This window comes from Marmota monax, unplaced genomic scaffold (genome assembly GCF_021218885.2).
Source record: "Marmota monax isolate L192 unplaced genomic scaffold, Marmota_monax_Labrador192_F-V1.1 WCK01_AAM20220418_F8-fsc00040, whole genome shotgun sequence".
Taxonomy (NCBI): Eukaryota; Metazoa; Chordata; class Mammalia; order Rodentia; family Sciuridae; genus Marmota; species Marmota monax.
Window position 1 is genome coordinate 10542897 of NW_026692782.1, and position 23817 is coordinate 10566713.

Here is a 23817-nt window from a genome sequence, read left to right on the forward strand (position 1 = left end):
CACAGAATTCATCCTGCTGACCATCTCCAACAACCTAGCCACCCCAACACAGAGTGACTCCCTCATGATGTCCCCAAAGCTTCCTTCCTGCCCTTTGTACCCTCCCATGGCCCTGCCTCCCCCCTTGCTGCCTTTGAGGCTCCAGGCTGCCCTAGGCTGACCTGGCAGCGCCCGCAGTAACCCACTCTGGGTAAGAGGGGACACCTCTGGGACATTCTCCCACAGCTCCAGGCCCTGCCTTGAAAAGTCAGCCAGTGGGTAGGAGCAGGGAAGAGCTGCCTGCGCCTTTGCACTTCCTCGCGGGGGAACGTCGGGCAGCCCACATGGTACCGTCTGGCTGGGTCTGGGCACGCAGAGCTGGGGAGGCCAGCATGCTGCCCCCTGCAATGGCTCTGAATGAGGAAGTCAGTGATGTGTGCAGATTTGATGGGATGGCGCCACGTGCTCTCAACACACAGTCTGGGGCCATTTCCAGCAAGCTCTTCCTCCAAGATACCCTGCCTGGCTAAATTGCCTCTGCCTCTGACAGTGCCGCTCTTTCTGCTGGGATTTTCTCTGTCCCCCACCCTCCACTCCCCCCAACCCTCTCTCCCCTTCTCTCCTCTCTTCCCTCTTCTCCACACACACATCCCTCTTTCCCAGCCTCCTACCTGTGCTTCTGCTCCTCCCCTCGGTCTCCAGGTCTTCCTCCCTCTGGGCACCCCCACCAACTTCCCCCACTCTTTTCAGGGCCTCCCCTGCCTAGGGAAGCTCCTTGCCTACTCCAGCAGGGGACCCTCACCAGCTGCAGCTCCCAGCCCAGCTCCTCTGGACCCAGCTGTCATTCTGCCCTCAGCTTCCTGTTTGGCTCTGCTCTGCTGCCTGCCAGGGGCCTGGCCTCTGCCAATCAATCCCCCAGCATGAAATATCCCTCTGACTATGGACAAATGTCCAGTGAAAGGAAGCGAAAGGAAAGGAATGGCAGGGAGGTGACGGCATCAAGGCTCAGCCCTGTGCATCCAAAGGTCTCCTTGGCAGGACATCAATGGGGCCGGGTGGAGATACAAATATGCACTTGTGTGTTGGGGTAAGAGGACGGGAAACCAGACAGAAGATCCAGCAGAGAGCCCAGTAACCCAGATCCTGGAACAGCCTGCTCACGGAGGACAAACACCCGGAGGACGGAGCCAGCCTGGTGGGTGAGTGCTCATGGTGGGCTACATGGTGGTAGAGGTGTAGGAAGAAGAGTGCAGGGCCAAAGGGAGAGATGACCCAGGAGTTAGGCAGAGGGAGAGAGGAGGCCCAGAGTCTGGAGGACGCACCTGAGAGCTTCACATTTGGACCATTTAAGCCTTGAATAAGGTTAATCAAGAGTGAGATGGTCATTGGCCTAGGGTGCCTTTGGCTTCCACCTGACCCTTTCCTGCAGCTCCAGCCCCTGCTTTAAGGGAAATGCATGTCATCTCAGTGATGCAAGGGAATGCAGAAACCAGTAGAAGGCTTCAGTCCCACAAGGGGACAGCTACATTGTCTCAGCCACTTGGTTAGTGTTTTAGTTGGCTTTATGGTTGCTGTGACTAAAAGGACCGACCAGAACAACTGTAGAGGAAGAAAGGTTTATTTAGGGGCTCACGGTTTCAGAGGTTTCAGACCATCAGAGGCTGGCTCCATTCCTCGGGGCTCAAGGTGAGGCAGGACATCGTGGCAGAAGAGTGTGACCAAAAGAAGCAGCTCACATGATCATCAGGCAGCAGAAAGAGATCTCCACTTGCCAGATACAGATATATACCCCAAAGCCACACCTCCAATGCCCCACCTCCTCCAGCCACACCCCACTTGCCTTCAGCTCCCACTCAGTTAATCCCATCAGGGGATTAATTTGCTGATTGGGTCAAGACTCTCACAACCCAATGACTTCCCCTCTGAACCTTCTTGCATTGTCTCACACGTGAGCTTTGTGGGGAGACCTCATATCCAAACCATAACGGTCAGGATCCACAGAGAGATAAGGCCCCTGACAGAAAAGACAGTGACACCTTATAAGCAAGCCAGAAGAACTGGGAAGAGTAACTTCAGACTGGAGGACAGCGTAGTTGGTCAATGCTCAGGGGCAAAACCAGCAAACAGTTCTAGCTTTCTAATACATACCCCCACCTGTCTTTTCCTGAAACCTCAACTTTCTCACTGGGCCGCAGAGTTTTTAATGACATCATGGCCCAATTTCTTAACTTGCCAGCCTCTTTGGTTTATTAGAACAGTTCCTTAGTTGTTAAGATTCAGTCTCAAACTCAGATCAAAGGGCTACAGCAGCCTGGGGGAGCAGGGTGTATATGTGATGTGGACACATGCATGAATTAGTATTGGGGACAGAGAAGGTTGGGTTAGCAGATTTAGCAAGTACAAATGTTATTTTCAATTTCATATTCAATGATATTGAATATGGAATAAAAATATCCAAATGTATTTTTTTTAGGATAAGTACGTCCCAGGCAGTATTTGGGATATAATTATCCTGACAAGTATTCATTGTTAATCTGAAACTAAACTTGAACTGGGCATCCTGTATTTTATCTGGCAACCCATGTAGCACTGGGTACATAGTTTGGCTTCTGACACTCCCTCTTCTCCTTCTCAGCACCATAGTCCCAGGAATAGTCAGGAATGAGGGGTATCCTCAGTAGAGACACCCCCTTCCTTAGCCTCCTGCCCCAGTACCATACCTCACTATGTTCTGATTCTTCACCCCTGGTCATCTTCTCTGATTATTGCCCCTGGTTCTTCTGTGTGGTGGCATCACAGTGCTGGCTTGGGTGTGGAGGAAGGGCCTATGCAGTGCTATGGGCCCCCCCCCCACTCTTCCTACCCTGGATGGGGCTTCCACTTCTGGCTCATCCTCTCTCCTGCCCTCATAGCTCCTGACACAGGTCTCCCCACCCTGACCTCCCCTTTCTAGGCTGGGGGACTCAGAGGATCTTCATCTTTTGCAGATGGGGGGAGTGCAGGCTCTCCACCATTTCTCTGCCATCCCATATCTTCCTGTTGGGCCAGGCAAGCACCAATCAGACAGGCTTCAGGATAAGCAGATACTAACTGGACACGAAACGCCCATCGGCCTCCTTGCAGGGACCCTGTCTTCATGCATGATTCTCTCCGAGTTGCCCTCCCTTGGCTCTGAGCAGAAGGAAGCCATGCTCCTCCCCTTCCCCTCTCCTCCCCTATGTCCATGAAGGGGTGTAGGCAGGAGCAGCACGGGAAGTACTGCAGCCCCCACAGCAGGCCCTGCAGCATCCGGCAGCCCGACTTCAGGTCTTCTCAGTACTTACAGGCAGGAACGTCCCACTGCTTGCACTCAGCCTTGGACCCTGGCCACAATTCCGGGGCAACAGGAGAACCCCATTTGACATCTGGTTACAATCCATTTCTCCAGTGTCTAATGCCAGGAAGAGGAAAGAGGCAGGGTCAGTGGAGAGCAGCCAGGCTGGGAGTCAGGGTCAGGGCTCTGGTTGGCACTAGCTGTTTGACCCAGAGCGGATGCTCTTCTCCTGGTCCTCAGTGTCACCTTCTGTTACATGGACTGGCCCAAGGTGTCTCTCTCAGCTCTTGTAGTCACTGTCATTGTAGAGGAGATTGAGAAGTGAAAAGACCACAGGTACATGGCTTCTGAGACTGTAAGATTCGGCATCTTTACTTCCGGTAATTGCCCTTCTCTGCTCAGAGGCCACCGTCATCCTTCAGATCATCCTCTTCTTAACTCTGTACAGCTAGAAAGCAGGGACAGAGCAGACTTAGCTCCAGGGAGAGCAGAGGCTTGCACCCTCTGAACGCAGACACAAGGTCCCCAGGTCCTGAAGGAGCTGCACACACCACACCATCAGCAGCACCTAGCGCCTACTGTGTGGCAGAGTTTTCCCTCACATTCTGCAGAGTAGGCAAATAACAAAGTGACTTCTGATTAGTTCTCCTCACTTCCTTTCAGACGTGATTGCCCAGTTTCTCAGGCAAGGAAATGGAGCCACGCTTGATGTGAAAGAGTGTGTACCACTGTGGCTCTCAGGCATGCTGGGTCACCATTTCACTCATTCACCCCCAGCCGTCCTCTAGTAAGGAAACTGGGCCTTAATCAATCAACCCGCTGGGTCACCCATGACAGCAACTTAGCCTTGTGACACAAAGATAGGCATCAAGCATGTCATAGCAGGAACTCAAGACTATGTTTGTCTGACTTCACAGTCTGCCCTGGCTCTATGTCACCCTTGCCTTGCCAGGCCTGCTGTCACTCGAAGGTAAAGGGCAAGGTGAGGAGTTTTCAGATTCAGGGGCCCTCCTGGTGGTCATGGTTTCTGCTGTGACCTCAATGTATGGGTTTTCCCTCTTCCCCCTAAATTTGTATGTGACATCCAAGCCCTCAACATGATGGTGATGGGGATGTGGGACCTCCAGAAGGTAGTTAGGCCAAGAGAGTGGGGACTTCATGAACAGGGCAGGAACCTTTATGAAGAAAGGGCTGAGAGACCTCGGTGGCCCTTCCTGCTGTGTGAGAAGGCACCTTCTTTGGAAAAGTGAGCCCACACCAGACATGGAGTCTGCTGGGCCTTGGTCTTGCACTCCCCAGCCTCCACAACGGGAGAAATACAGTTGTTGATAAGCCACCTGGTCCCTGTGGTTCTTTCTAGCAGCCTAACTGGACCATGACAGCTCTTGAGTGCTCAGATAACCTCAGATAACCTAGGCCTGGCACCCAACCAGCAGCAGAGCAGTTCATCTTCAAAGACCAGTGTTCATTCTGCTTGGCTGGTGCCTGTTAAATGTTGTCCATGTAATCCCTGACCCATCGTCAGCTCCAAGGTCTCACCAGCAGGATAATGCAGAAAATGAGCCCTGTTGTACATGCTGAGCTACACCCAACCTGTAGAAGGGACAGGTTGGGTGTAGTTCAGCGTGTACTACTCTCAGGAAGTCTAGAGTGCAGTCGGGGAGGCCTGGTATATATTTATAAGACATTTTGAAAACAAGATGGGGTTGACCTGAATTCTCAACTACAGAGTCTGAACAGTGTTTTAGTCTGTTTGAGCTGCTATTACAAAATATCACAAGGAAGGTAACTTACAAACAACAGGAATGCTTTTCTCCCGGTTCTGGAGACTAGGAAATCCAAGACCAGGGAATCAGCAGATCTGTGTCTGTTGAGGACTCATTTCTCACAGACAGTGTTTTGGATGCTACCTCTCAAGGTACAGGAGCCAACTGGGTCACTCAGGTACTACTCAGCACCCTCCAAGAGCCCTGCCTTTTAATACCTTTGCATTAGGATTGGGTTGCAACATGCGAATTTGGAGGAACATAAATATTCACGGTAGACAGGAAGCTGATCCAAGACCAAGTTCCTCCACAGGAGAAGAAGCCTCCCTAGCTCATTTCCATTGTTTTTTTAAAATACATAAATAGAAAACAAAAGCCTTTTATTCCCCTGTGGGCCTGCAATATACTAGTTTTTGTAATGTATTTCATCTACTTTAATCAGCAATATTAACTTGGCACAGATTAAGTGTCCAATAATGTGGAAGAATAATAATGAGACGAGTGGGGAACATCCATGCCATGGTTTCTGCTGTTGAGGAAGACGGCTGTGAAGATTCAAAGCTGTGTCTTGCAGGGGTGGGGAAGGCCTGGTTTTAGGACCACCCAGCCATGAACTAGAAGCCTGGTCTTCACTTGACACTCTGGATTTGACCAAGTCACCGAGTCTTTGAGTCTATTATTCTTTTATTAAAAAAAAGAAAAGAAAAGAAAAGAAAAGGATAAAAGAACCTCTTGATGTCTGTTTCAGAGGGTGTTTGAGGGCTCAGTATGACAAGGTGTCTTAACGTGCCCAGGACAGAAGCTCACACTTAGGATGCTCTGTGCGGTTAGATGGATGTTATCTTCTTTCTTTCTGTACCACAGATATCTCTTTTGGTGCAACTTCTATTAAGTCCATGCTAACAATTGTTTTCTTCTTCCATAGCCTTTTACTGTGCTTTTTAAAAAATAAACTTTTTTGTTTTACTTTGGAACAGTTTTAAAGAAATGTCAGAAAGATGTTCCCATTTACCCTACATCCAGTTTCCTCTATTATTAAGTTTTACAGTACATTAGTCATAACTAATGAACCAACATTGATACATTATTATTAACCAAAGTCCCTACTTGATTCAGATTGTATTGGCTTTCACCTAATGGCCTCGGATCCCATCCAGGAGCCCATATTATGGTAAGTCACGTGTCTCCTGAGACTCTTCTTGGCTGTGACTATTTCTCACACCTTCCTTGTTCTGGATGACCTTGACAGTTTGGGGTCACAAGTCAGGTATTTTGTGTAATATCCCTCAATTTGGATTTGCCTGATACTTTCCTCATGACTGGACTGTTAGGTGTTTGGGGGAGGAAGACCACAGAGCCAAAGAGCTGCCCTTGTCACATCAAGGACACACACTACCAAGGTGACCCCGCCTGCTGACCCTAATGATGGGACTGAGGTGATGCTTCTGGCTTCTCCACTGTAATGTTCACATGGTCTCATGAGCTAGTCTCTAAAGCATCTCTCTTCCCTCATTCTCAGTAGACAGAACTTACTTAAGTCAAGCAAGAAAGCCAATACTGTAAGACAACATATTCAGAACTCTAAACAGTAGGGAGCCAATAAATTCAAGAAGGAAAAGATCAAGAGAGCTGCTGGGGTCAGACAAAACTCCGTGAGCGTGGACACCTTAAACATAGGTCCTCATGTCAGGATGATCAGCATGTAGACCGGAGGCCAGGATTGAGGTAAGTGTTCGGGTGTGGGGAATGACATGTGAGAAGGCAGGGGCCAGAGCAGGCGCCCATGCGTGGGTCAGTACATGGCCGGCCTCACTGGGGGTGAGTGGTCAGAGGTGGCCAGGGCCAGGTGGAGCTGCTGCATGCTTCAGAACACTGGCAAGAGCATCCTCTTCAAGGTTTCTCTTTAAGTCTTGTAATTCCACAAGCAAGCAGAGCTAAAAACAGATTTAATAAGCAGGGGGGGGGGAGATTTCTAGAACTGAATCCCTCTGCACATCTCCAATTAAGATTCTAGCCCAGACAGACCCTCAGCCCATCTCCAGCTCCCCCAAAAGCAACAAGAAGTGCAAAGATCGAGTGGCAGCAAGGACAGCTGAAGAGCTCACGTCCTCAAGTCCTCATAACCCAGCCTACGTGCCTCCTGTGCACGGGCATAGGTGTGTATGCAGATGCCCCATGGGTTACAGGCATGTGCACGCGTGGGCACAAGCCAACCTCCACTGTCAACACATGGACACATGTGTGTTGCACACGTTGCACTCTATTACGGGCGATAACCCAACCTTGAGGACCCCACAAGGTGGCTCCTGGCACCCACCCTTCCTTGCGTGTTCAGGAGGGAGCAGATGAGCCTATTCATCTTCATTTTCTATGTTTTCCCCTCCATCAGCTGCTTCGCTACCCCCAGATGGGCCGTGCTCGGGATTGGACTACAGAGCAGGCTTTCTTGAGGGAGGTTGCAGCGGAGAAATCCAGTAAATACTTAATCTCTGACTGGCTGAAAGTGCTGATAACCAGTTTATAGCAAGAAATATTCTACACGTAGTGTCTGGAAGCTAAGTTTCTAGTCAATTCTATCTTCCAGGGAGGGATTCACAGGGACTGCTGGAGGCCAGGGGATATTGGCTTAAAGAATAAAAATTCCTTCCTCTTTCCTTTGTCCTGTCATCCAGACAGCAGAGTCTTTCAGTGCCCATGGAGAGGGTGTGGGTGGCCCCTGCTAGGCCCTGGGATATGTGGTGGGGCAGAGTGAAAGGAGAGGCCAGGACTTCAGCCTCCTGAATAATTAAGAGCATCCACACTGGAGCGCACTCATCTAGGTCTGATTATAAATCCTGCCCTTTTCCAGCCTAGCCGCCTGGGGGAAGTTAAGCACCCTCTCTGTGCTTTAGTTTTGTCATCTGGAGAATGCCTAGCTCATACAAATGTTATCCATTTATTATGTATAAAATAATAAATTGCATACCCTGAAATGAAAACAGCTTTGAGAAAATAAAAGATGGTAACTATTTACACTCAGAACACCGGGGACTCCAGAGACCAACTTCTTGGAAGGCAGGGTTTGCAATCAGATGGTCGACCCAGATGACCTCTCAAGTCACTCAGTTTGTCCATATGTTTAAATAACGGCCAGTGTTTATTGAAGGAATTGTTCAGGGTGATTTATTTAACCCACACAGCCATCCTACCAGGTCAGTATTCATCGAGCTTGGGGGGATATCGACTCCCACTTTCTAGGCTCTGATCGGTTGACAAATAGAGCCAGGGCAGGCCAGAATCTCAGCTTTATTAATGGTCAGTCTGCACTGGACTTGGGCCTCGGACCAAGATGGGGCCTCTTATTAGTTATTCCCACCCAGGAGAAGCAGTTCCCCTCGGCAGACCCTTCTTTAGCCAGCCCTTCAGGGCACCCCAGCAGCTGGAAGAGAGTCCCCAGCTCTGCACAAGCCAAGCACCAAGCAGCCTGCATGGTGGTACAAATGGTAAAAGAAAATAGATCCCTGTTCTGAGAAGGCTGATCTAAAAGGAAAAACATGCTCAGTCATGAGCAGTAATCTTTATCCTAATCTTTCTAGCCAGGGAACAGTGAATGTGAACAGAGAAACCAAGGGTATGTTTCCAATCCTGTCCCTGCCTGGGAGACCACATGGGCCGCAGTCCTGGCCTGCCTAAAGCAGGGGTTTCCTGCACAGGGGTGGAGAAGGATACTCAGAGAGGCCAAGGGACTCTGCTAAGACTTTACGCTGGGAAACCAAGGCTGAAGCCTGGCTGTTGTACACACGCACCCTACACGTGTCTGTGTGCTGGCCTGACTCTCCTTCTGGGGCTGCTGGTCATAAAGGCCTGAGACCCTCCTGCCCAGGTCCACAGGCCACCCTGCTTCGCCACTGTACCACAGCTTCTGTGCACATGGAACTGTCAGGAGGTGACTCTTTCAGACAGTGATGATTAACCACCAAAACGAGTGGCACAAATAGTAAATGTGGTGAGCTTTTAAAAATAGCCCTGAAAGCCCTTGGCACAGGTACAAAGGGCAGAATGCCACCCTGCAGATCTCAAAGAGGAAGACACAAGGAGGCCAAGTGCTGAGCTGGGGGATCTTCTCCACCCTGCCAGCTCAGGGCTTCAGGAGCGCCCAGGCCACATTGCGAGCACATGGCCCCAGAGGAGGGGACTTTTGCCTGTGTACCTCTGACCTGAGGCCTCTGGCAGGAAGGCGCTGCCCAGATAGGACCCTTCCAAAATGAGTATATGGAATGGAGGCCAAAGGGTCGAGGCACAGATGAGCGAAGAAATTAGTCCTTATTTTCATCCTTCCCTGGACAGGGGCTCACAGGGCCATTGTGGATTTCAGACAACCCAAGCTGTTGGTGGGATTCTCCCTCAGGGCTATGGGTTCCTTGGAATTCAAGGGCTTAGTGTCAAGATTCCAGGGCCAAGTGAAATAGATGGAAGAAGCTCAAACATGAGAGGTGGGTCAAAGGCAGATATTGGAACTGAGGTAAAAGCTCAGGGTAGAAGAGCAGGAGAGAGGGCACTGGGGAGCACCGTTCTAAAAAGAGCCAAGGCACACAACTTCTCATGGTGTGGGACTGTCCCAGGTATGGTGGCCTCCAGTGTGACAACCACAGCTGGCTCTTCATACGCATACCTGTTTCTACCTTGCAGCCTGCCCAGCCTTCCTTACCCTGAATGCAAGGGTGGAAGGCCCCTCTGGCCTTTCCTGTGGACTAAGGGGCTTTATTGGGGCTGCTACTCAACAAGAGAGAAGGACAAGCCCAGCTCTTTGGGGAAAGATCCATGATTATTTCTCATTACGGCCCCTTGGATCCTAGCAATTTCACAGGTGAGAAATTTCCTCTGAGCTCTATGTAAACAAACTTCTGATTAAACTGAAGAAGTTAGGAGATGAACACCAATACAAAGATTTTCATATTTTTTATTATAAATAGCCCAAATATTTGGTCCCATTTCCAGTTTAAATGGGTAAACCATAATATTGATGGCTTGCAACAGATGCGAGATGAATTGAGCTTCTCTACCGGCTAGCTGAACCACTTTTAATGGGGAATATATCGAAGCTATAAATTCCTGCAGACAGGATTGCTATGCAATAGCATAATATATCTTCTATTCAATCTTTTATACATTATGTTTTGTCCTGCATTCCAGTGGATATATTTATGGATCTGGAGCTTTTCAGAGAAGAATCTCCAGACACCTCCTCTTTGCTTTCTCTTACCATTTCCACCACTCCTGGAGATAGTCCTCACTTGTTCTTGTCCTTTTTCAAAGAGTTGGAATGCCCTCTTTCTTTTAATAGATGGATTTCTCTGCTAAGCATGAGGCTTTGTGGCTCTGAACATTTCTGGTGTGTTATTGCCCAGCGGGCAGAAAAGTTTCCAGAGAAAATGAGTGAGTGTTTATAACAAGGAGGGGTACCTGTTGCTCGCTCTCCCAGCATGGCAGCAGGCAAACTTTAGGCATGATTTTTTTAACCATAGGTAGAGGAGACAAATCAGCTATCACAGTCTCTCTTTGGGAGTGGCAGTAGCAATTCACCTACTGACCAGATCAAGACTTAGTGGAGCCAAGCATGGTGGCACCTGTCTGTAATCCCAGAGGCTTGGGAGGCAGAGGCAGGAAGATCACAAGTTCAAAGCCAGCCTCAGCAAAAGCAAGTCACTTAGCAACTCAGTGAGACCCTGTCTAAATAAAATACAAAATAGGTCTGGGGATGTGGCTCAGTGATCGAGTGCCTCTGAGTTCAATTCCCAGACCTAGTAGAACTAAGTCTTTCAGCCTCCCCCACTCCCACAGCAGGATGGGGGTACAACGCAGCTACCTTAGGCCAGCTTCTTTGAGACAGCTCAACCTGGATTTGCCCCTCTGCTTGGCCCCTTCCCAGCCACGCTACACGGGCTTTATTACAAACCTCAGTTTCTTCATCTGTAAAATAAAGATAATGGCACTTCCAGTGGTGTGCTGATAAATATTTAATGGCTTTGTTGCGTTTAATGTATGTTGTTTAATTGCAAGTTCATATAATTTTATTTTTAGTAACAGCTCTGTTTAACAGTCAGCTCACTGGATTACTGAAAATCGAGCAATCCGCTTGTGTGAACTGGTAGGACCAACTCTAGCACACACACACATACACACACCCCACCTCATGTCCCCCAGGGCATTGCTGAGGCTTGGGCACATGCACCTGAAGCCTGGTGCAGGGGAATCCTCTATTTAGTGATAGTTGTCAGCATTAATGTTGAGAAGAAGTGTGAGAAGACAGGAAAAGAGAAGAAGAACGGATGTTGGTACTGAGAGGTAATCAGAGTCGTATTCAGCATCAAAAACTGATAAGAGGAAGAACATTGACTGACACCTCCCCAAAACACACACTTGTCCTTTTGGGGTCAGAGCATCACAAGATACCTTCATCAGGTTTCTACAAACTGCATGGGGAATTCTCCAGATGTCCTGTACCACTGTTTTCAAACCCAAGGCCAAGAGTCATCTCTATATGAATTGCCATAACCTGACTCTCTGTTTCCATCTCCTCACATGAAACAATGGAAGTTGACTGTGAACACATCTGCACAACCAGCTGTATTCAGAGTAATTAAAGGACGGATGACAAGGACAGCTGTGTAGAGCTTTCTCCTTGGGTAAAGTGTGGCTAATATTAACACCTACCTCGAGGGTGGTTGGGAGGAGGATTAATTGAGATAATCCATGAGAAGTGATTAGCCCAGAGAATGTTTGCTGCCAGGGTCGTGTCTACAGGCTTGCCAGACCCGAGGAGACCTCATCCTAGGATGGAGGTGTTTGGCAACCGTTAGAAGCAGTGATTGAGTGCCCTACAAGCTTTTATCTTCCCTGCACTCTGAACCTCAGAGATTCCATCCTCCACTCCTTTCTCTCTCTCTCTCTCTCTCTCTCTCTCTCTCTCTCTCTCTCTCTCTCTCTCTCTCTCTCCTGTGTTTATCAATAGAAATAAAAGTTCTCTCACCCAGAGATCCAAAGAGCCATGAGTTTCCCGCATGGCCTTCATAAATGGAGGCATCCAGAGGCTGCTGAGCTCCCCCCTCCCAGAAGTTCATCCATTCTTTAAGCCAACCACAAAAATCAGAGATGATCAGTGTCTCCTATTCCTCTTTGCTCCCTCTTCCTTTCCACCCTCCCCCGCTTTCCAGAGACTAACAGGAGGAGCATAGAATTTGGTTTCAGAAGCTCTGCGTTTGCTAACATCTCAGGCTCTTACTGACCAGGTGAGACTCTGCATCCTCAGTTGTTAAATGGGAACAGTAATTTCCAACTCAGAGGGAATCCATGAGGAGTAATTTGAGATGTTTTATAAACGGAGCCACTGAAGTTGCTGGTTTGGGTGGCTGGTGTACAACAACATGCGACTTAGAAGCCTTTCAGATCCATTAGCTCATTTGAAGCACACAGTCTTAAAGTGGGGACAGAAAACAGTGATTCTGAAGTGGCTGAGCGGAGCTGCTGGCCTGGACTGAACACTTCACTCTGGGCGGAGGCAGGAAGTACTTGGGAAAAAATAGGGTGAAACCAGATTAAGAGTTCGGACCGTAGAGTGCAGGTAATGGGATATTTAGGAGCTTTGAGCAGAGGAATGACATGTAATTGAATTTTCTGAATCTTGTCAAGTCGACGTGCTCTCCTGTCTCTGTTACCTCCAGTAAATAGAGCCGGTTTTCGGGGCTTGACTTTCAGCCCTGCTCTCTGCCATGCAGATGTAGCAGGACGTTGGAATTTTTCCTGGGACCCCAGAAGTAACAACCAAGACCCCATCGGGTAACGAGAAACACACGTGTCTATTTCAAGTGACTCTGCTGCCACCCTCCCTGAGCACCTTTGCTTCCTATGAGCCATGGCAGGAGGGAGGCTAGCCCGGGAGTCCTGAGTTACCAGTTTATTGAGGTATATTGTAGCCTTCTACTCCCCTCCCATGAGGGTAGGGAGCATGCAAATCAGCTTCCTATTATCTCAAATACCTGAAATAATCAACTTCTACAAAGTTCATTTTGGCCCCGAGTGTATGAGCTTTCAGTTCCCTGCAGACTGGCCCCATTTGGCCAGTGAAGGCTTGGCAGATGGTGGCGGCAACCCATCATGGAGGAGGCCTGGTCACCTCATGGTCAGGTATGACAGAGAGAGAGGGAGAGAGGGACTGGATCCCGCCATCCCCTTCAGGGGTAAGCCCCGGAGGCCTCCCACAAGCCCCGCCTCCTAAGGTCCCACCACCTGCCCATACTGCCAAGCTGGGACCAAGCCTCTGACACACAGGCCTTTGGGGGACATTTCAGGCCCAAGATATAGCAGAGGATGGGGGGCACTGGCTGAGAATGGCTGTGACCAAAGCAGCAGCACATGCTGGGGTTCAGAGCAGCACAAAGTTTCAATCATGGCTGAGGATGCTAGCCTACCTGTGCTCAGGCCTCAGCTCTGCTGCCGCCCAGCTGTGTCACCCGGATGATGGCACCCAGGCTTCCCACAGCTCTACACCCCGGTAAAGTTGAGATAACAGGGGATACCCCATGAGCTGTCTACAAACCAAAAAGGGCGCCCTCGCCAGAACCCAACCTGTCACCACCCTGATCTCAAACTGCCAGCCTCCATAACTGTAAGAACATGAATTTCTGTTTCTAAGTCACCTGGGCTAAGGAATTTCATGATGGCAAGCTGACTAAGACACATGGGTGACACTTTAGAAGGGAGCGTGGCATGCAGTAAGGCCTATGTAAACATTTGCTATCACTATTACTATTACATTCCCAAGGCGGGTGTCAATTACCTGTTAAAATGCTCCATCACTACCTGAGCAGAAGTACAGACAACTGCATGGGGGAGAGGAGAGGAGAGGGAGAGAGGCAGTGGGCTACCTAAGACTCCAGCATTTAGTAATGGCCAAAGAAGTGGCCGTTTCTGTGAACCAAAGTATACTATGCAAGTGTCCGCCTTACCTGGTCCAAAATAGGAGACCTACTAAGTGAGTGGACCCAATAATAAGAGGATCATGGGGTGGGCATCCAGAGAAGGAGCTGAAATGGGGAGCAAGAGGCCTCAGAAGCCTCCAAAAGAACTCCTGTGCCCTGTTAGATATCACTATTCGACAGCTGCCAAAATAAGGCATTGACGCCAGGCAGCCACGCCAATGGTCAACCCCAATTGGGTAAGCAGGTGTTTTCCTCTCCCTGTGTCCATTCACACCTTTAAACTGCAACCCTGGTGGAGCAAGAGAGAGAAAGAAATGAAAAAGTAGAGTGGGCGCCTATCCCCAGACCACCCTGGAAGTTCCTCGACCCACAGGAAAAGACGGGGCAGAGGGTAAGGAAAAGATATGGGGTTTAGCTTGGGCACGAAACTGAATTTAACTACCACCACTGAATTTCGTTTGTATGACTTGTTTTTAATTGGCAATGCAGTCCTATGAGTAAGAGTCGAGAGGTGTGGGCCACGTCTCAGGCTGGATGGATTTGAAGGAACTGAGGCAAACTCCAGACCTTTGTAGGGTCAGGGAGGCCATAATGGGCCCCAGGATTCCCAAGCACAGGACACAGATGTTGCATTTTTCAATAGAACTCTTTTCCATTATTGGATAGACCGTTGACTATAGCCTTTTAGACCAGGATGCCTGACTTAGGGCCCACCCAGGCAGGAGCTGGCTGCTGACAACAGATTCTGCAGGCCTTCTTCATCAGCAGACCAGGGAAGGGCAAATCAGCCAGGTGAGGAAGCAGGAGCCCCTCAGCCAGATGGTGGCCCTATTTTGGAGGAAGAACTCATGCCTCTTTGACCTACTTCCTATGGCTGTCTTTCTAACTAGAGACTACCCTTCCCCAAACATGGCCTGTTTGGAAGCCCCTCTTTCAGGCATGAGCCCAAGTCCAGGGTCCACCATTCAGAGATCCCAGCCCAGTGGTCATGGCAGGTGTGGCCACATGCTACAGGGAAAACATGTTCCAGGGTCAGTGCCACCCAGCTCCCCACTAATGTTTTTGGCATGCAACCCCAAACTTTCACCGTTTACCTCCTCCCCATTCACAATACATCCACTCCTCAGCAAAAACAGATCCCATCCTCGACCCTTCTCTCCATCCCCCAGGCCTCCCTCGTCTTCCCCAGGCCTGCCCCTTTGCAAGGTAGACCTGGGTGCAGAAGGGCAGCATATGCCCTGTTATCAGCAGCCAGCTCTGACAAGCATATCTCCTAGTCTACTGGAGGAGTCTGGGGAAGGAGGGAAGCAGGAGGCATGCTGACTTGAGTCTTTCAGACCTGAAAGAAGCAGTGGATCTTCTCAGCACGGTTTTGCAAAATTGGTGGGGTGTTTTCTAGCTGTCATTATTGAAGACTGCCACTGGGCTACTGACATTTAGAAGACAGGGCCAGGCATGACAGATGGTCTGCAGTCAGGGGGACCGTCCTACACAATGGATTGTTATGACCCCACACCTTGTATGACTCCTTAGTATCATACAGACAGTATAGACAAATAGCTCATCTAAAATAAAATAAAATAAACACATTTCCTATTTTTTTTCTATTAGTATTATTTATATTTTGTTTCTATTTTCTATTTTACTTAAGGTCATTTGGTTCTATCTCTTTTCCTCTACAAAGTCCTGTTCTTCTTATCCCAGCAGTAGTTACACGTGAGCATCTCCCCATACCTGCTCATTCATCTTTCTTTACTTTTCATACAGCATTCCCTATGATCAGTTCTTAAACCCAAACACATTCATCCTCAGTAGAAGTGAGCGTCTGATACCCTCATGAGAACTTAGGGTGTGGTGGTCATTGCCAGGTCACATATAGAAGTGAGTGTCCTTATAGAGCAATGTTTTAAAATATTAAAGGTGCAAAATGTGAAAGTGAGTGTCCCTTCTACCCCCGTGCCCAGGTTTCCTTCCCTAAAGCACCTACTGTTAGCTATTCCTCCTATGTCTTTTTAGAGATATCCTCTATAGGTTTACAAGGAGAGAGAGAGAGAGAGAGAGAGAGAGAGAGAGAGAGAGAGAGAGAGAGAGAGAGAGAGAGAGTCTTCATTTTTTTCTTACAGCAAACATTGACTGATACAATGTCTGTCCCTCTTACTCAGAATCTTGCGGTTTTTAATATTTCATGGTGATGCTTCCATATCAGCACCAAAATCTTCTGCATCCTTTTGAACGGAGACAGATCATGGTGATCATCATGAGTGAGCAGGCCCCTGCAAATGGGCATTTGAGTTATCCACAATCTTTCCTTATTATATACAATGATGAGTAAAGAGCCTGATGCAAACACCACCATGCACACCTGCAAATGTACTTGCAGGCTGAATTCCCACAAGTGAAATTGTTAAGCCCAGGGGCGCATGCCTCTCATTTTGGAAAAGAGCATATGAATTGTATCCCACCAGCGGAAGTTTGGAGGCCCCCTTATTCAACACCTGCTTAACATATTGTATCATCTCACATTTTGGATTTTGTTTTATGATATATATTATAACTATAATTTGGTTTTCTCTTATTGTGGGTGGGATTTGGTATATTTTAATATTTAGAGATCATTTGATGTGAACTCTTCATTTCTTTTCCTCATATTTTGGACTTGTAGGCTTTTTATTTATTTATTTTTTTAGATGTTGATGAGCCTTTATTTTATTCATTTATTCACATGCGGTGTTGAGAATTGAACCCAGTGCCTCACACATGCTAGGCAAGAGCTCCACCACTGAGCCACAACCCCAGCCCTTGTAGGCTGTTTTTTGGTGTTTAGGCACACATTATAGGTGTAATGTGTCACAAATATTTTATTTTCTGTCCTTTACTTTTTAGCTCACTTATTTTTTTTTATTTTATCATGAAGATACCTTTTAGAATTAGGTAGTCCAATTTTCCAGTCATTTTTAAGAAGGCAAGAAAGACCTTTCCCACTCTGAGATGGTTAACAGCAGTAGAAAATTCCTATATTTTTTTTTTTTTTTTTTGGAATCTTTCCTGGTCCATCTTTGGTTCTTCTGGAATTTATTTTGGAGAAGGGATGCTTTAGAAGTCAGATTTTACGTTGTTTTCCAGATAACTACAAAGTTGTTTCAACGTTATTTGTTGAAGAATTTACTTTATGCCACCATTTATTTCAAATGTACCTATAGCAAGAAAGAGCGGCACAGCACAGCAGGTGAGAGCAGGAAACCTGGCATGTGAAGGCTGCCATTGTCACTGTCACCCCATGCTTTTGGTGCTGGTCTTGGATCTTTTAAGATAGATTAGTGATCTTTCTAGCCACGTGTCAGCACCACACTCTTCTGCTTCTCGTAGCTCTGTGACATTTTTGTTTGTTCATTATCATTTTGCTTACCCCCATAGCAGTGTCTTTCTTCCCTTTTATTCTCCAACTGGTTATTTGTATGTATGAAGGCTTCTGATATTTTAATATAGCTTTTGATCTGCCTTTTCTGTATTATGTTATAGTTTGTAACAGTTTTAACTTGGTTCACTTGGCTTTTCCAGGTATTGATTTCATGAAACCTAATAACTTTACCTTCTTTTCCCCAACATTTGAACCATTTATTTATTTCTCTTATTTGATTACACGAGTAAAAACCTCCATCCTTATCTTTTTCTTGACTTCAACATGAATGTTGTGCAGTGTGCACATTACGCATAATCTTGACTTGGGGCTAGAGGTAGATGTGTTTTTATCAAATTAAGGAAATATCTGTCTCTTCTACGATATTAACAGTTTTATCCTGAGTTAGGTTTGCAGTTTATCCTGAATGCCTTTTTCATAGTATTCTGTTTTCTATCTGTTAATGTTGTTACATTCATTATTCCACCCTACAACTTGGATAGGGTGTGTGCTATTTGCTAGGCACTTTTTTAAGCCCTAGAAATTCAAAGAATAAATGTATAAAATTGGTTCCTGCCTTCTCAGAGCTTCCCATCTACTTGGAGAGACTGTAGATGATTAAACAGATGTGTAATGTGATGTGTTAGGTTTGATGTTTATACAATAATCCCAAAGAGATCACTTCATATAGCATTATTCCCTGCATTCCTAGATAAGCTAAGCGGTTATGGTTGAAAATGGGCAGATAGTTTTTAGACTTTTCCCGATGTTATTTAAGGGAGATATTTAAAAGACCAAAAGCCTTGAAGGTAGTAATGGGATTTCCAAGAAAATATTCAACCATGTGCCCCGATAAGGTCAGATAGTTCAGTAAACAGATTATACCAATTCATTTTTTCATAACATGGCTTTAGAAATACTGAAAAAAGTTAGAATCAGAGAGTGACTCAATGTTTCAGAAATCACAGTTTATATGAAAATGAGGGAATGTGGGATCTTTGGGTGGGAAATGGCTGGAAAAGGCAGGATGAGAACTGAGTTCCCCAGACCAGCTGCAGCAATCCCCATTCGCCTGCACCTTTGAGATGCGCCATCAGCCCACCCAATGCCTGCCTCGTGCCCTCTCTTTGGCAAACTTTGTCATCAGCCAGATGGAAAGTTGCCTTTGCGGAGCAGCCTGTCCTGCTTTCTCCCATGTGAGTCCTTCCCCCACTTTGGTCCCGTGGGCTCTGCTTCGATCTCTCTGCACATTTACCACACTGTGCTGATGCTCTCATGAATGTCTGTGGCGGAGCGGAGCAGCATGGCGTACAATATGTTCACACCTAACAGTGTCGAGTCCTCGTGCTGTTCCCTCCCCTATGACTCCAGGCTTGGCCATCCATCGGCTTCCTTTAACAGGCCTGAGACCACAAACCCTATGCAAGTAAGGACTTAAAAGGTGCTTGTGCCTTGAGGCTTGCAGTGCTTTGGGTCTTTAAAACCCTGAGACATGAAGAGTCCCACTTCCTGGACAATAAGAAGACCATGTTGCTCAGGGATAAGCCACCTGGCTGAGGCTCCCTAAGCCAGCCAGCTCATGAGTGAGGCCAGCCTGGAACCCCCAGTCCCAGCCAAGGGCAAGCTGACCACCGCCACTAACCAGGCCCTCCCAAACCAGAGAACCTTCTAGATGACCAAAAGAACTATGAGAAAGAGCAGAAGTTTGTTGCTTAAAACTACAAAATTTGGGAATGATTTTTAAAATTTTTTTATTTAATTAGTTATACATGACAGTAGGCTGTATTTATTCACTTTGATATATCATATATAGATGGGATATAATTTCTCATTTTTCTGAGTATACCTATTGTAGAATCACATTGGTCTTGCAGTCACATATATACATAAAGCAACAATGTCTGTTTCATTCTACTATCTTTCCTATCCCCACATCCCCTCCTCTCCCCTCCCTTCACTTCCCTCTACCTAATCTAAGGTAATTCTATTCTTCTCTAGTCCCTGCCCCCCTTATTGCAAATTAGCATCCACATATTAGAGAAAACATTCAGCCTTTGGGTTTTTTGGGGGAATGATCTTTTATAGAGCAAACATTGATTTACACAGTGTCTGCCCCTCTTACTCAATTGCAAGCGCTTTGAAGGTCAAGGTAATTCCTTCTTCACTGAACACAGGGACTAGCACAGTGCAGGGCACAGAGAGTCTAAATAATACTTTTTAAGTGAAAACTCCAATCTCAGAAGGAGAGATTCTGATTCTACTCTACAGGCTGCCTGCTCCCACAGCCACATCCTGGCCCTGAGAGTGCGCCTTACATTTTTGTGCCTGATTTGCTAAATGTGTTCCCCAGAGACTGAAAGCAGGGGCCTCCTTCGTGTTTGCCCCCTGCTGTGTCATTCAGCACCTAGCACAGTGATGTGATGGGTCTTTGGCAAATAGCTGTTAACTAAATGAACCAACACAGCTTAGTGTCTGCAGCAATCCATTAGTGGCCCAGGGGGAGAGGGGTAGGATATTCATCCTTTCTCCCACACAGTCTTGCAGGCCCTGAGGTCTCCCCATGGGGTTACAGAGAGCAGCTTCCCCCAATGGAAATGCAGAGGGTGGAGCTGAGGAGCAGGTGGGAGGGGCCTGAGGGGCCATTCTTAGGGGTCAAGCATAGCTGGTCACCTTCTGCTGAACCCAGGAGAGCTGTGGCATGCACAATGGAGAGTCATCTCAGTGGGCACCCCCATAGAGTCTGCCAGGCAAGGACAGAGCAGTGGCCTAAGAGTTAAGAGATTGCATACCTGTGCCCTGACCTGCTGTGTGACATATTTCCACTGTCTAAGTCCTTTGGGCCACAAAGTCCTGCCCTGCCAGTCAAATATACCAGTTTGAAGAAACATAGTAAATGATAGGAAATAGCTCTCAGAAAATTAAAGACATAGAGACCACCTTCCACTCACAAACAGGCTGTGTTCCAAATGTTCGAGTTTCAGAAGGTTATTTGGAAATGGACACCACATTTCCCCACAGAAACCATATTGACTCTATGACCAGTGTGATTCTGCAATCTGTACAATTAGAAAAATGAGAAATTATACCCCAATGATTCAAATGTATGAATTGCCAAGATCATTGTAATGTCATGTGTAGCTAATAAAAAATAAAATTAAATTTAAAAAAAAGAAACCATATTGAAAATGGTGGTGAGATTTTCTTGCTTCCACTCAAAAGGCTGTTCAAACCATAATGTAACTGAAATAACATATATTTGCAAAGAGAAACCACCGGAAAAATACTGTTGCGATACTAGTAATTAAAACAGAAAGAAAAATAATACCGTGGAATAAGAAGCAGTGTTTCTGACTCATCTCAAATGCTAGGGCTTGAAGGAAAGTGGACTTAATTAGAAAAGGAGGGGGTGGTAGAAAGGTTTCCTGGAGATCAAAAGGCATCTTTCAGTCGCCCGAATACAAACTGTTTCTCCCAGAGAAACTGGATTTTTAGAGCTGCATCTTAGGTGGGTGCCATTCCTATCTTGAGGCACACATGAAATGAGAGGGAGAGAAGCTGCATTAGATGAGAGCTCAAAGAGAAGACAGAAGGTCTAAGGAAGAGACCGCCAAGCCTGGGAACTGCCAGGCAACATTTCCAAGGCTTGCTTTGCATCACGCTAAGCAATGATCCTATGCTCCTTCATTTCCCCATCACAGAGCCTGCAACAAGTTTCCCCATTTTATAGATGGGAATGCTGAATATGAACAAGAAAATGACCTGGTCAATGGGGTCAGCCATGAAGCTGGAGTTGGGTCTCAGGCCTCCTTGATTCTGCAGCCCATTTCCTTTATTCTCTCCCTGGTTCTAGGTGAGGAGCAGAGGAGGGAGAGGGAAGCACCATTTGTAGGGAGAGGACAAGGAGGCAATTGGAGGGCCCTGCAGTGAGTCAGGGTCACTATCCTCCCAGGACACCTGCCATTCAACAGAACAAGGGGTCCAGGAAGCTGCAGCCTTGGGGTGGGGAAGAAAAGTGCTCAGATAAGCCTCTGAAAACATTTTAGGGTATTGAAAGTCGGAGCTCACAACAGAGGGAGATCCAGGGCAAATGCAAGGAATGTGTCCATTCAGGCTGCTATGACAAAATGCACCGAGCTGGGTGGCTTATAAACAACTGAAGTGTATTTCTTACAATTCTAGAGATGGGGAAACTCAAGATCAAGGTGCTGGCAGATTCCATACCCAGCAAGAGATTGCTCTTCCGGTTTATAGATGGTGCCTTTGGGCTGTGACCTCATATGGAGGACAAGCTCCCTCAGGCCTCTTTTACAAGGAGACTAATCCCAATCATGAGGGCTTCACACCCAAGACCCACTCACCTCCCACAACCCCACCTCTTAATACCATTGCGCTGGAGGTTAGATTTCAACTTATAAATTTTAGAAAGACATGAGCATCCAGCCATAGCAGCACTATTAACCAAGTGGATAGAGTCCTTACCCTTAAGAAACAGCAGCCTAAAATGAATGATCTGCAGTAAAATTAAATCCATAAAGAGAAAAGGAAGAGAACCACCAAAATACTAAAGAGAGAGATTAATAAATAAATAAAGCAAATTAATCACGGAAGAATATATGCTGAGCAGCATATCCTACCTTGCAAAGAAGGCCCTTTCTCCTCAGGTAAACAACCCAGAAGAGTGTGGAGGAAAGAAAAAGAAACTTCACAAATTACCATTTCCTTTCATGTTGATCAACCCAGGGGTTCTCACTCATAAAATTAAAAGAAATAAAATTAAACTGTAACCAGCTCCCTCGGGCTCCTGGGAAGCACTCATGCAGCATGGAGGGGGCCATGGGGAGGGAAGCACATTAGGTTTCCTCCATCATAGTGATTCACTTCTCTACGTCCCCGTTGATGACTAAGTTACACAATCAGCAAGGCATGGGGGGCGTCCACTTCCTCAGGAGTGTCCAGCCTGGCCCCAGGCACAGCCTCTAGGATGAGGGCTGCTCTCACTTCCTTCCCGGCCACATCCCTTCCACTGGCCCATCAAGCACTCACATTGTCCATCTGCTCTGTGTCAATGGCACAAGAGTGCTACTGGGCATGCAGATGTCCCAGGCATGGTGACTTCCCTCAAGGAATCTATGACCCAGTTGCAGAGAAAAGGCCAACATGGGAAACAAGTCGAGAAAAATTGTTGGACAAATTTGAGGTCCTTCACCCTTAATTCTACAGCCTGTATCTTTCCACTCCTTCCCTTCTCCCAGCTTCCATGGGTTTTCATGGAGAATTTTGTCATTTCAAGGTGTCATACTCCCCTCTGAGCTTTGGGCCCCTTTCCCATCTGCAAAATAAGATTGACATGAAAATTGAGAGGACAGTTAAACTTCACTCTTAATTTTGCAAGCTAGCTTTGTAAGTAAATTATTCATTCGTTTTAAACAGCAATTTACTAGATGTAAATATTAGCTCTTCTAACTGATGGGTTAAAGGTTATAACAAAAGTGGAGCAGAAACTGAACTTTGAGCCACTCCTCTTATTTATGCTTAGTGCCAAGTGAAGTGTACTCTTTGATGGAGAAATCTTTGGCTTAACTTAGAAAATGAGTGTGAGCCCCAACAATCTCTTTTCTTCCCTGTAAACAGCATGGACTCTTACAGATCTGGAGGGTCACATTGTAGCATTTGCTTTCCCTTATGACCTGACACCTTTCCTCGTCCTTCTCTCTGTCTCTGATACTCTGTTGTGTCTCCTCTCTCCCTCCCTCCCCCTACCTAACTGTGAATGCACAAGCGATAAAAATAGACTAGAAAAAGAGGAGGATGCTTGTTTTTAGAAGAACAGTGATTGGTTATCCAGGGTCCTATACTTGCCAGGCACTGAAGGCAGCCCCTTTCAAGGACATTCTAGTTGAGTTCTCATGAACACTTAGCTCATCCAGTACTACCCCCCCACCCCACCCTACCATGCACTAAAGAAACCAAATCTCTGAAACTCCAGGCTACCTGCCCTGCATCCCTCACCTGGTAAGGGGCAGAAATGAGACTTCAACCACATCTGTTTACCTTCAAAGCCTATGCCCATGCTCTTTTCAACATAATGTTACCCTTGAGGCCCTTGCTTTAGTTGGCACCTCTTCCCTTACGCTTTCTAGAATCCCAAAAGAAACAAAACCAGTAGGGTGTTTGTGTGTGTGTGTGTGTGTGTGTGTGTGTCTGTGAGAGAGAGAGACAGAGAGACAGAGAGACAGAGAGAGAGAAATATATATAAATAATATATATATATATTATATATATAATATATATATATAAATATATATATAAATATATATATGTCATATATATATATATATATATATATATATATATATATATATATGTGTGTCTCCTATTTGTTCTTGGTGGGAGAGAGATCAAAAT

General features: G+C 46.8%; 1 long non-coding RNA gene across 1 annotated transcript; it reads right to left on the minus strand.

The window, feature by feature from the left end:
• Positions 1 to 1579: 1579 nt before the first annotated feature.
• On the minus strand, positions 1580 to 22662 carry LOC131424292 (uncharacterized). Its single transcript, XR_009227062.1, has 2 exons — positions 22047 to 22662; positions 1580 to 3740 (listed from the first exon to the last, which is right to left on the minus strand). It is a non-coding gene; the product is annotated as an uncharacterized LOC131424292 (long non-coding RNA).
• Positions 22663 to 23817: the final 1155 nt, after the last annotated feature.